This window comes from Rhododendron vialii, chromosome 13a (assembly GCF_030253575.1).
Source record: "Rhododendron vialii isolate Sample 1 chromosome 13a, ASM3025357v1".
Lineage (NCBI taxonomy): Eukaryota > Viridiplantae > Streptophyta > Magnoliopsida > Ericales > Ericaceae > Rhododendron > Rhododendron vialii.
The window spans coordinates 9,783,110-9,797,029 of NC_080569.1; the positions used below are offsets into that span (position 1 = coordinate 9,783,110).

A 13,920-nucleotide genomic window follows, 5' to 3' on the forward strand; every position below is an offset into this window, starting at 1 on the left:
GGAAGAAAGAAAACAAGGAGCGGAGAGAGAGAGAGAGAAGTTACCTGATAGGTGGAGTGATAATTTTGCTAGCTCGAAGGTGGGTCTAGATCTATGAGGAAACTGGAAATACCGAACTCTGTTGGTGGCGACGAGGTGCTATCACTGAGAGAGAGAGAGAAAGTGGCGCCAATGTTTGGCCCAGCAGTAATGCCAGTATTTGGGGTGGCCAAGGTGTGCATTGATGTTGTGCCAAAAGAACAGATCTGAGTGGGACCGTGTGTTCGAATCAATTTACGCGCATCTAAACTAATTACCACCGGATGCAAGCATTCTACAGCTTGGTCAATTGGTTCCTATCTTGGAAGGCATCACTTTGGCATAAGATCTGTTGGTCCTTTTTTTTTTATAGATAAACCAGCTTGAAATAGAAAAAAAGGCTAAGCGAATATACAGTCTACAATGGGCATATTCTAGGAAGAAAACAAAACAATTAAAATTTACATTAAAATTGACTACGCCTAGGCTATGCGATTAAAATTTTCTCCGTCTTTGGACAAAGAAGAAATCCCCGAGCTTGCTTGTGCCGCCCTTATCATTATCAATGTCAAAGTGTAGCAAAATCTTGCGCTCTTATCCGGTGATCGGTTCTCTCTCTTTTTTTCGTTTTTTTTCCCTTCCCTTGTTTTGATTTTACTCAACAAGAAAACCCTAATTTCCTCCCCGGTCAGGAGTGTCCGGAGCCCACTTGGATCCGGTGTCAAAATTGAACATACAATGTTAGCAGTTGACTAGGACAAGTTCAATTTTTTCACGAAAAAAATATGAAACTGTTTGTATATTCTAGAAGAACAAACTGTATTTTAATCATATTCGTACCCATTTATAGCCAATTTTAATTTGGTTATTTTTAGTAAGTTACGTACCCGACGAACTCAAAAAATAAACAATACTCAGATTATCGGATTCAAAGTGAGCTCAACCTTGACTCACATCAGCTACCCCATGCAAACTGTCACATCCTATAGTGGGCATTGATAAGAATTGGATTTCTTAAAATTCAATACTAGAACTACTAGTTTTACCTCAATGAATTAAGATATATTTTTTTGGTCCTCTTATCGGATACAACTACCAAAAGGCTACAGACAGAAACTTGAATCACTAACTAGTAGCTCGTTTGGTACGCTAGAGTTCGCGAGAGAAGAAAAGAAACGGGGAGAGAGCTCAATCTCTCCCTCGTTTGGAAGGGGAAGAAGGCAAGAGAGGGTGAGAGACGGAGGGAGACGAGAACCCCTCCCCAGCTCAGTTCCGTTTCTTGCCAAAAGTGGCGAGATTTCGTGAGAAAGAGGAGTATGTGGTCCACCCCCCTCTTCAAATCGTCGTTAGACGAGTGGCTGTACGTCGCCAAAGAGAGAGAGAGAGAGAGAGAGAGAGTACCAGGTTTGCCGGAGATGAGAGGGAGAGAATTTCAGCTTGTCGGACAGTCGCCGGATCTCTACTAGTCGCCTGTGAGAATTTGATTTCTCACTGTTATTTGGATGGGAGAGTGAGAAATCACACCACTTTCTTTTCTTTTTTCACTAATAAGGGAGAACACATCTCTTTTTTTTCTTTTCTCACACCTTCATCCAAAGGGGCTGTAGAAGTCTAGAATGGAAACCAAACCATCTGAGCATAGACAACCCAAGAAGGGGAAAGAGATCGAGCCTTTCAAAGCCTTCGATATCGATGCACCCTGTTTGCCGTCTTTTCTCACCCAGCTGAGCTTGAAACATCTATCGGCCATTCTCCGAACATCCAGAACTTACGCCCAAGACCTCCAGGGGGGAACCAGCTTTGAGACGCTAAGGTCATAAATGGACGGAACTAGGATTTTACCCTAGCAGTGGCGAGATGTATATTAAAAAAATCTAACGGTGGCGAGACTATATAAGTTGGGCATAATTTTTTTTTTTACATATAATAATTGCATTTTCTAAAATTCTTGTCGTGGCGGTCGCCGCCACTAAACCCCTTGATTCCATCCTTATCAGGTTAATGGCTTGTTTGTTATCGGATTCAATCTCCACCTGACATGCATGAATTAAGATGTTTAATTATCTCGATGATCCATCAAAAGACCATCTAATAAAAATATAGAGAGCTGCTACACACACAGCAGTCTGTGCACAGATTTTTTTGTGGGGCCCACCACGGGTCCCACACAAATCATCCGAGCCGTTCATTAAATGTAAAACAGTTTTTCAAAGGTCCTTGTAAAAAATAGGCTCAATCCAATACCTATAAGTGCTTCATCCAACCATCTAACTTTTCATTCAGATTTCCGGTTAATGAAAAGTTATGTGGTTGGATCGAGTATTTATAGGTATCGGATTGAGCTTATTTTTTATGGGGTCCCTTGAAAAAGTGTTTTACATTTAATGAACGGCTCGGATGATTCGTGTGGGACCCGTGGTGAGCCCCACAATAAAATCTGTGCACAATCTGTGCACAAAGTGTATGTGTGTAGACTTTCTGTAATAAAAATGAGCCCGTTCCGCTTAACTTTTTCTAAAAGTTAATATTTTGTTCTTATTTAAATTTTTTTTTCGCTTGTTCGTTTTGTGCCAATTTTTTTTGACTTTCTGATTCGTGTAGAAGAAACGAATCGGAAAAGTAAAAAAATATTACTTTTACCTAAATATTTTGATCAATGACCACTTTTAAGCTCAAAAAGTTCCTTATTCAAAATATTTGGATAAAAAAAAAATACTTCCGATTCGAAAAGTCAAAAAAAATTGACGCAAAATTAAAAAGTTAGAAAAAAATTCAAATATTGACAAAACAAAAAAACGGTCTTGCTATTGTCAGCCCACTGGGCTGACGATAAACACACTAAAAGACAAGAAAAACACGTATTTCTGTGCACTTTTTACATCCTTTAATACACATTCAAACACCTACTATCGTCAGCCCATTGGGCTGATTTTAAAATTTTCCTTCATAAAATATCAAAAAAAAGTCAAGATTATTGTTATAGAGTATCAATCATGTAGTATCCAGTTTTATTCTCTCCCGTTGCTGTCTAATGTATTCACAAGAGTAATGTCATTCCACTATACTTCCCCAAAACAATTAAGAATGACTTGATATCTATCATCTTGGCCAAGAATATTATGTACGTAGCTAGAGATTCAAGTAGGTTGCTCGTCATTTTCCTGCAAACAAATCAGCTACCAAAAAAAAGAAAAAACAGGTACCGCTTCTTGCGGAGAGATGGATTCCGATTGATTTTAAAAACATAGTAATAGATAGAAAGATGAGAGTAATATGTGGAGAGAAACCTATTGACAACCGTGCACGAAAAGAGGGGGAAAGGTTATGAGAACCCAAGAGAACAATATTCATCTCAACCGATTGACTCACTTCTGTCGTCAAAAAAATGACGATTCGATGCAGTAATTCAGTGGTTTTACAGCCGTAGATCTTGAATAGTTGACTCTACTACGTGGTGACACCAATGTCAATGTCAACGATTTAGTAATTCAAAACAAGTGGTGATGGGCTTTTATCAAAAAAAAAATTTGTAAAGCTGAGGAGATGATTAGGCAAGCTCGATGATTGAACAGGAGTTACATTATTTACAGCTCGCGGGCCACGGAAAGATATTGGGTGATCTTAAGGCATCACCACATGATGCCCTAATGCTATTCGTAAATCGTCTTTGTTTTCCTTTAATTTTAGTTCGAATTAGTCTTGTGAAGTCCCCCAATCTCATCTCTCATACTGTCTTCTTACCAAAAATGGAGTTGGGATATGTACCTCTTCGTCAATATTTATTGATTTCCTGGCATTGACAATATTAATATGACTTACCTTAATAAAACTACTTTATAGTAATGATTGTAAAGTCAAGATTATTCCCCCATAAAATGGAAGGTACTCTTCTTCAGCCTTATATGCTGTCCCCTTTGATGATCATCTCTCATTATCTAACCACCGTGGCTGCAATCCATTTCTTCCTCGTTGCTTTATCTCTCTCGGCTCTATCTGTATCTGTCGATGGTAAGTTCACCCTACTCGATGTACCCTTGTCAAGTTTTTTAATAAACTTTTTGTTGTTTCAAAAAAAGTTCACACTATTCATGTTGCCCTCATTGCTTTTCCAAAGTACGCATACTCCTCGTTAATTTTCATATCGTACTTTTCCTTGAGGGGAAAAGATTTTTCAGGACTTGGAAACATCTTGTTGGTCTTTCCTTTAGATGGATTTTTTTCAAAAAAAAAAAAAAACAGAAAACAAAAAGGATACCAATCAGGCAGACAACTCTTTTACATAAACCTGTTATTAAAGTTCCCCTCCTTAAATCATTGATTTTGCAGTGTCCGTGGGCATCCGTTGCGGGTTTTCCGGCTTCTACATCGACGAAAACTTCATCGTATGGATGGGCGACAATAACCTCACCCAAAATGGCGAAGCCCGATTCATCCAAAACAACTCATCAATCACTCATGTAGTAATGCCTACGCTACGAGTGTTCACGACCCGAAAGAAAAATTGTTACTCGATTAAGGTTGATCAGGCGGGAAGAGTCTTAGTCCGAGCCAGCTTCTACTACGGAAACTATGACGGGAAGAATTCTCCTCCCACATTCGACCTTCAGTTCGATGGCAACTATTGGGACACCGTTGAGACTTCGCCCACTGAAATCATTTCATAAAAATTTGAATTTGGATTTATAAAATCGACCGTAGATAAGTTTAAAATTAAACTATTCATGAAAAATAATATCCCGAATAAGAATCTTGGCAATTCCCCGCCCCATCACTTTATATAGCGTTCATTGGTATGTAATCGAAAACGCAAGTGCCGACGATCACCGTCAACGCAGAGGACAACCCGCCCCAATCCGTACTCGAAAACGCAATCACCACAAGAAACGAATCCCAATACATAACTTTGACCCCAGCATCAGCCAACATCCCAATCCCGATTCACCGACCATGTATTTCTCCGAGGTGACGGAGCTTGACTCGACCCAGAAGAGATCGTTCGAGGTGTTCAAAAACAACCAGTCTGTCTCGGAACCCATCGTGCCTCCTTTCGGAAATGTGACGGAATTGTAGGCCAGCAATATCACCGCCTACGCGAATACCAGTTTTCGTTTGGTGGCTACGCCTGATTCCACTCTACTTCCCTTGATTAATGCAATGGAAGTGTTCCGCATCGGCGGTCCGCTGACCAATGGGACTGATGCCAATGACGGTTAGTATATCTGCACAATCAAATGTTAGATCTATTCATTAAGTGTGGTTTACATGACTTCATCTTATTATTATATTTATGTATTATATTTATTAAAACTTGGATATTAGATTTAAGTTAATTACCCATATAATGGTACCTTTATGAATAGTTGCCTAATACTTTCTTAATGGAAGAAAGTCTAAGGGTGTGACTCTCGGTGAAGAGTTACGGGGTGTGACTATTGAAAAGGGTGTGACTCTTGGTAAAGAGTCACATATTAGGTTGTGACTATTGAAAAATAGTCTATGTTTATCTATATAAAGGCATGTGATTACCATCAAGTTATGAGATTAACGTGCAGATATAGAATAGACTGGAAATCCTACCCATTTCTCTCCAAACAAATCAGTGCGGGTTGTGAGTGTTATACAATTTGGTTGAAGATCAAAACAGTGTCCGAATTTCTCAGGACTTAAACACCATGACAGAAGGTAAGTATTTTTCCGCTGCATATTTATTTTGATTCTCCTATATAAGTTTATCATCAAATCCTCCGTACTAAAAAATTAGATACAGTTATACCACGAAAAGGTGCGAGAAATTCACTAAAATTTGGGTTTTCGGACATCCTAAATAGGTATAGCGAATGTAGCGTTGCTAGCACGAAATCCTAAACACATATTTTCGAAAATATTTTGCATCGTTATCGTTTCTTTAGATCTAAATCAAATCTGTATCCCTTGTATTGTGAGAATTCCTAATTGATCATATGGTTAGTGGTTAATGTAGTTGTGGGATTGGCTTCGTTGCAATCCGAATTTGATGGGCTTCAAGGATGGGGAGGCGACCCTTGCCTTCCAGCGCCATATTCATGGGAATGGATCCATTGTACCAGCGACGCCACGCCTCGCGTAATAGTGCGGTAAATCACACCTCCTTCGTCATTTGAAAAAAATGATAGAAATTAAAGAAAAAGAAGAATAGATAAATTTTCGGTATCCGAGTGTATTGATTTATTGACTTTTTGGGAGATAAAAATTTGCAGATTCCTCGGTAGCTATGGTTTATCAGGGCCGTTACCGGATTTTAGTTCCATGACTGCTCTTGAGATAATGTGAGTAGAGTACCACGTTAAACTTCTAACTTAACATATTTTACACACATAATACTATAAATGCTTTTTCATTTGATTATGGGGTTTTTTTTTTTATATCAAATTACAGAGATATGAACAATAACAGTATATCCGGCCCCATTCCTGATTTTCTTGGAACTTTACCCAACCTTAAAGAATTGTGAGTATCCCCTCTACATCCTCTCTCATTTTCTGGAATGGGACCGTAGAGCGGTGCAGAGCAGCCGGATCGACCACTCATCTCGGCAATCGACGGTTCGTTTCTTAACCGAAAAATGGACGGCTCAGATTTGTATGCACTCAGATTCGATCTGAGTCGTCTGTGTCGAGATGAGCAACCGGATCGGCCGCTTTGCACCCGCTCGGCAACATCTCCGGGTCCCATTTTCTTTACACGTGTTGTTTTCTAACCAATAATTATTCTATCTTTATCTTTGCATCTTGCAGGAATTTGGCTGATAGTCAATTAACTGGATATATACCCACTTCCCTGTCAAACAACAATAGACTAAAATTTGTGTAAGTTATCTCATGTGCAACTTTTACACTGTGCTACTAAAAGAAATATTTATGCATCTTCATTGTATTTTTCTTTGATTGCAGAGTGACAGGGAATCCGAATTTGTGCACATCTGGACAATGTCCAATTTCGCCCTCTTCCGGTAGCAGCAGTAAGAAGAGAAATAATCTACCTGCAATCCTTGGAGTCACAATTCCAGCTTTCATTATTTTCTGGGCCATTGCGGGTGTTCTAGCCATATTGCAACACAAGAGAAAAACAGCAGCTGTGGCAGCAATTGACGCAGGTTAGCTATAAACATATCTTTAGGCTATTTTCAAGGTTGTAACCTTAAAGAGTATATAATAAGGTGAATTACCATTTGGTCTCTTGAATTTTGCTCTAATTTATAATGCCATCATTCAAATGTTGTTTCCAGTTACTCTAAATTTTAATATGTTGTTATGTTTCCTCTTTCGAGCGTTCTGAAGACGTATATATGAATAACTTTGATGTTTTCAGGGCAAAATGTTGGGGCTAACAATATGCCTAATGGCACAAAACAAGGAAACACAGCGACGGCGGAAATCGTCGGTAACTTTGAGGAATCGGTACTGATGAATGAGTTAAAGGCTAACAATACGTATGGGGAACATGGCATTACTATGTAGATGGCAAATGATCCGATGAACTATCAGTAGTAGCCAGCTTATCAAGTGGTCAACAGCCCAAGAACACTTAAAAAGAGGGGGTCAAGACATTCACATTGTCAACAATATACTGTCTTCGACCCAAAGATGCAGATTGTAATTGGGGTCCGTCATCCGTGTAAATTGTATTGAAGAACCACCTCTCTCTTTTTTCACGGAGAACTACATCTCTTTCTCATAAAAAAAGAATGAGAAAACGTGGACAAGCGGTTGGAGTAATGATTATGCTAAATCGGAGAGACAGAGACTTAATGATTTCCTTATCTAAGGTCATAGGTTTGAAATTTCTAAACGCTATCAATTCTTGTACGTCAGTCCAACAACTTATGAACAAACATGTGAAATTTTATAAGTCAACTTTCCTCGAATTAGAATAAGCTTTTCATAGTTATGGGAGTAATGAAGCTTCCATGGTCCATATGGAAATCTGGAAGCAAGATTGAAAATGACAGTAACCCAACCACTTTATTTGACCACTTCTATTTAAATGCAATGGTAAGACCTTATATATAAAAAATAAATAAATATAAAAAAGCACAGGCTTTTGTGTGCCTATTTCGTGTACACATTTGTTTGGAATTGTTCTAGGTGAGCTTCATAAATTGAAATTCCTATTTAGCTATCCAATCATTTTAACAAGCAAACTAAAAGGAATTTGACAAGCAATAAAGAGTGAACATGCGAATATACGTGAAAAATCTCTTAAAAACGGTAAAAACCACGGGAGAAAATCAAATGTGTACTAAGAAAGTCCATAAAACAGTACTGCTTTGCTACAAGAAATGATTATCTATTTGCTACATACAGTGGCAAGACAGAAAATTGGCCATTCTCATATAGTGGTCACCATTAGTTTCCCAAACATAAAACAATTTTTGTTATGGAATCCGGACTCTTATGTGGATTTATGACCGTATCCATCGTAGGTCTTGGATATTTCTTTGTTGTATCCAGCTTCTTCAAAAAAGACATCCAGAAATGGGTAGCAGTAATGACTGGTTTTTTTATGGGACTGTTCGTGATGTTCACATCGATCTATATGGGCCGCTACATCAAGTATTGGTTTCTCAAAGTCCATAAAAATAAAAAAAATAAAAAGGCCATCAAGTATTGATTTTCCTTGTATATGTAGTTGTACAATCAACTCCCTCTTCTTTTATAGGTGGTAGATTTGTGTCTTTTTCATATATCTTCTACTCCACAAGTAATATAAAATAAGTAAAAATCAGTTTCTTGAAAATATCAACCAATTGCAGTACCATTCGATTCATTCCCCACTTTGTTCTGCCGTGTATCAAGTAAATATTGTATATATATAGTTCCCCATGAAATAATTTCAAGACCTTTTCACATGGACCAAGGTCGATTCTGAGATTCGTGGGACCTAAAGTAAACTTTTTCAATGAATTCTTAAATCTGATCCATGTACTTTTAATAGTTTAAATTTGATTGGAAAAATACAATGATAAATATATATATGAGGCATGATATGAAAACATAAACTCAATCAACAAGAAAGATTCAAGAACAATCCCAATTTTGAAAAGTTCAAGTAAATTAACAAAGGCAAAAAAAACTTCAAGGGAAACGGGTGCGGGAACATCGAGTCATCGCTCACCCAAACCAAAGTAACATCTATAAATGAATAAGTCAAAAGGAGCAACATCAGTAATCCTTACAAATATACAGTACTTACGAAAATCATTTTGCTACAAATTACTAATTCTATGTACTTACTCCGTCTGCAAATTGTTGGTCATGTTTATTATTTGGGACTTCTAAAAAAATTGATTATATCTTTTAATTTATACTCCAATATTTTTATATCAAATATGAATTTTATTTGATAAATCTCAATTAATTTTATTAAGCAAGATTTTTGAAATTATAATAAATATTATAGATTATGACACATAGACAATTGTTTAAATGACACAAAAAGTAGAACATGACCAAAATATCTGGGAAGGATGGAGTAGTAAACAAGGAAATCTCTAAAAAAAAAACTAAAAAATGAGATTATCTATACAGATATCTGGTATCTTTACCATTCTTTTATAGCTACCAACACTTACACAAACACTCTCACATTCACATGCATGAAAACCCACACACTACATATCCGGTATGTGGGACCCACAAATAAATATGAGTGTGTATGTATTTGTTTGTGTAATTAATGAGTTTGTGGTTGTAGATTTTTTGGTATCTTTATGCAATATGTTTAGAACCACAAACACTTCACGCACAAATACACAAATTCATTCACAGTACCCACATTGAAAGTGAATTTGTGTGTTTGTGGTACATGCAAGGCCAGATAGTTTTGGGCATTTTGGTTGTACATTCAAGGCCTCCTTGATCCTTTGGTTGGTCTCTTAATAAAGTTACTATTTCAAAAAAAAAAAAAAGTGTTTGTGGTAGTAGCACAATTGATCTTTTCCCATATAATACAACCTTTCGAACACCGAAAATACCATCCAATAAATTCATGTAGTAATTTCAATTCCATGTCTCCCCATCTTAAATTCAGTCAGTCAAACAATTAATATACTATTCGTCAGTTAGCATTAGGGTGTTTTTTAGTTTGCTTCATTCACTGTGCCTAATCTTAATCTTCTAATTAAACAAGCCTAATTCACGGCATTGTTATGATACATAGTAATAAATACGGGCGGAGGTACAAAGGGCCGGCGTTGCAAGCCGCACCTGAAAAATTATTTCTATAGTAATCTTTCAGGATATATCCAGTAGCTAGTACTTAAAGAAAATTATATAGATTTAATCTCTGTACATAAAATTTTGTGAAGTTTTAATTAGTATGAACACATAGTTTACTATTGCTACGAGGAGTCATTGACAATGACACATAATCTCAATTGCATTAGATTATCGTTCCATACAAACTAGAAGAACCGATGCTAAAATTAAGAACAGACAATTCTTATCATCAAGATTCGATTCGAGATAACGATGTAGATGGTAAAGCTATTAATTCTGCGTCTACTGTGTGAACATAATAATTAGTACTAATTAGTACTAGTAGAACTTGCTGCCCTTGTTTTCTCGTACGTTTTCGGTGGAAACATAAATATGGTGGGAAAGCGATTGATTAGAGGTTTTGCATTTTATTTAATTCCTTTGCATGATAGTGATTATGCAGCTTGAGTAAAAAAAAAACATGGGAGTCTAGCTAGATTAATTTGTGCACATCTTTAGATCTAGGAAAAGTCGATGCGAATTTAGAAAAGTTTCGTATTTGATTGGGAGTAGACACAATACTGAGAAAGGCAGCTTTTGAAAATACGTTACCCACAACTTAAAGCAATTAAGCTACGCCCAAGTCGGTGAACTTCCACTGAAATTTTATACGACGCCGTTTTGGATTGTTTTTTTTTTGGTGTTGAAATATTTGCTTCTCTTAGGGCCGAAACCTTATAAGACGCCGCTTTGATTTATTTGGTGTTGAAATATTTGGTGCTAAAAACTAATTATCTTTTAGGAAAAAATGATAAAAAAAATAAGATCTTTACATCGGTTCAAACAAATTGAAAATTAGAACACTGTGGGCTTCCCGACTGACGCGCTCGAGAGTCTCCTCTGGATTTTTTAGATGGATGATCCGAGAAATCAAGGGTTTGATTTGGAAAAGAAGGCTTTTGATCTTGCGAAAACGTTGAGATTTTGAGTCCGGGGGCCACATTACGAACGGAAAAGGTTTTGTTAAAAAAGCACCCCGCTCGTCCAGTGAAAACCGGTCTCTACTAAACATTTTCAGAAGGGGAGATTTAATATCATTTGGAAAATTAAACTTTTATGAAACAAATACGGGATAGAGACATGAGATTGGATATATCACTTAAACGTGCTCGTGGTGCGTACTGTACAGTAGATACCAAATGGATGATGTGTAAATATGAAATAACAGTATAACAACAATATGCCCATATCATACTAAACACCGCATAGTGTGATAGATACATCGCACGGTGTAGTCAAAATATTGTGCGGTGTATATTTCTACTGACAGTTTGCCAATATTATTCAGAACACCACACGGTGTATCAGGTACATCATTTAATATCATTTGGAAAATTAAACTTTTATGAAACAAATACGGGATAGAGACATGAGATTGGATATATCACTTAAACGTGCTCGTGGTGCTTACTGTACAGTAGATACCAAATGGATGATGTGTAAATATGAAATAACAGTATAACAACAATATGCCCATATCATACTAAACACCGCATAGTGTGATAGATACATCGCACAGTGTAGTCAAAACATTGTGCGGTGTATATTTCTACTGACAGTTTGCCAATATATTCAGAACACCACACGGTGTATCAGGTACATCGCGCGGTGTAGTCAAATCATCTAGCGGTGTACTTCTCTGTATACTTTAGAACAGCTTTACATTTTTAAGATGAAATGAACCACGGGTCAGAAAACAGCTTTCATTCCTTTATCCTTTCCAATCCTCTATAAAACAGTTCGTTAGACCTTTTCGGTTCATTTGATCATAGAAAATAAGGTTAGAAAACCCCCTTTTTGAGTATTCAAGAGTTTTGAATGATCCAAAGATGACTATTATCATAAAGTAATGCTCTGAAATACACCTGCACAGTCTCATAATAGTATCAGCAGAACGAGCAAAAAATAAGTATGATCCATGGGTTAAATGAAACAACAAAATGAGAAAAGCATACTGAGAACAAAACGCCGTGCGGTATACTAAAACACTGCATGGTATAATGTTTTCAGTGCAGTCATTGATTTTTGCTTTGTTTGCTTTTGAAAACGATTTTTTTAAGTCAACACTTAACACGAAGAGGCTAAGCGTGACCGTAGAAAGCTCCCCTCAGGGCTAAGACTGAGCTTAGCCCAAGGAACTTACTTTATACCTTTATCTTTGAGCTTGAATGTGGATTGTAGAATGTGAGTTTAGGGCTTTGGAGTTGTGATCTTTCAAAGTCAACAGTTTATTGAGCTTTGGAAGAGAAAGAAGAATAGAATATTTCTTAAGAGAGATAATGTTCAGAGAATGTTAGAGTAACTTTCTCAAGAATGGAAGGGAACATGGGGGGGAGGGGGTTGGTTTATATTTATAGGCAAAAGAGCCAAGAATCATCAATGCAAAGAGGGGAGGTGGCTTCTAGGCCGAAGAGTGTTCTCTGCAAAGCCGTTTTTCATTCAGTGCTCCAACAAGCGTGGTCGACAGCTTTCTAAACCCATCAGAACTTTTTCCCGAAACGTTATGCGGCGTACCACAAAAACCTCATGCGTTATAATAAGAAAATTACACCGTAGTAACACCGTGCGGTGTTTAGATCCAATTTTGGGCTTCATGGGCTTCTTTTGGGCTTTTTCTGGCTTCAGAAATCTGCATTCAAGCTCTGAGGTATCTTTCCTTCGTTTCATCATCGGGGAAATTAAAGATCATTCGAAGTCCAAATTAGGGTGTCTACAAGCACTTAATTTTTTCATTTGGTTTTATGATTCTCTTAAGGCTTTCATTGAAAAGCCCTAGAGTTAAAAATTACTCCGATTATGATCCTCTAGGATAAAATGATCATAAAATAATATTTTTGTACCGATTTAAAGGGATTTCAAAATTGGAACACTTATAATTTTTCATTTGGTTTAATGGTTCTCTTAGGGCTCTTCAACGAGAGCCCTAGGGTAAAAACTAATTATGATCTTTCAAGATAAAATGATCAGAAAAATAAAATCTTTACACCGGTTCAAATGGACTAAAAATTGAAACGATTAATTTTGTTAGATAGTTTATATATTTAAAAATATAATTAAAAATTGGAAAGTAAAGAGAATCTTACTTTTAATTTTCATTCAATTTGAATCGGTGCAAAAATCTTATTTTTTTGATTATTTTATTCAAAATGGTCCTAATTAATTTTTAGTTCTAGGACTCTCGTTAAAAAACCCTAAAAGAACCATAAAACCAAAAAAAAAAAAATTTAAGTATTTTAATTTTTAATCCATTCAAAAGAGTGTACTGAATCAGGGGTGTTATTCGGTCGGTTTGGTTCGGGGTGGATTTGCCGCACCCCGATCGGGTTCGGGGTATATCATCCGGAGACCGATCCCGACCGGTATTAATTTCGGTTCGGTTCGGTTCGGGATGAGTTCGGTTCGGTAGGGGATTTCGGGGTGTTCGGTCCGCCCGAAATGGGCCTTAGTTGGGCCATTTGGGCCGTTTTTAAAAATTAACAATAGACTACGGGCTATGTTTGGGTTTGGACCATTTTTTCACCCATATTTGGGCCATTTTCACATGTTTCTCACCCATATATTTGGGCAATTTTCAACCTTAAGTCAATCATCCATGTTTGGGCCATTT

At 37.0% G+C, this 13,920-nt stretch overlaps 1 pseudogene; it reads left to right on the forward strand.

The window, feature by feature from the left end:
- Nucleotides 1-3,893: 3,893 nt before the first annotated feature.
- LOC131313860 (probable LRR receptor-like serine/threonine-protein kinase At2g28960) lies at nucleotides 3,894-7,759 on the forward strand (annotated as a pseudogene).
- The last annotated feature ends 6,161 nt before the right edge of the window (nucleotides 7,760-13,920 follow it).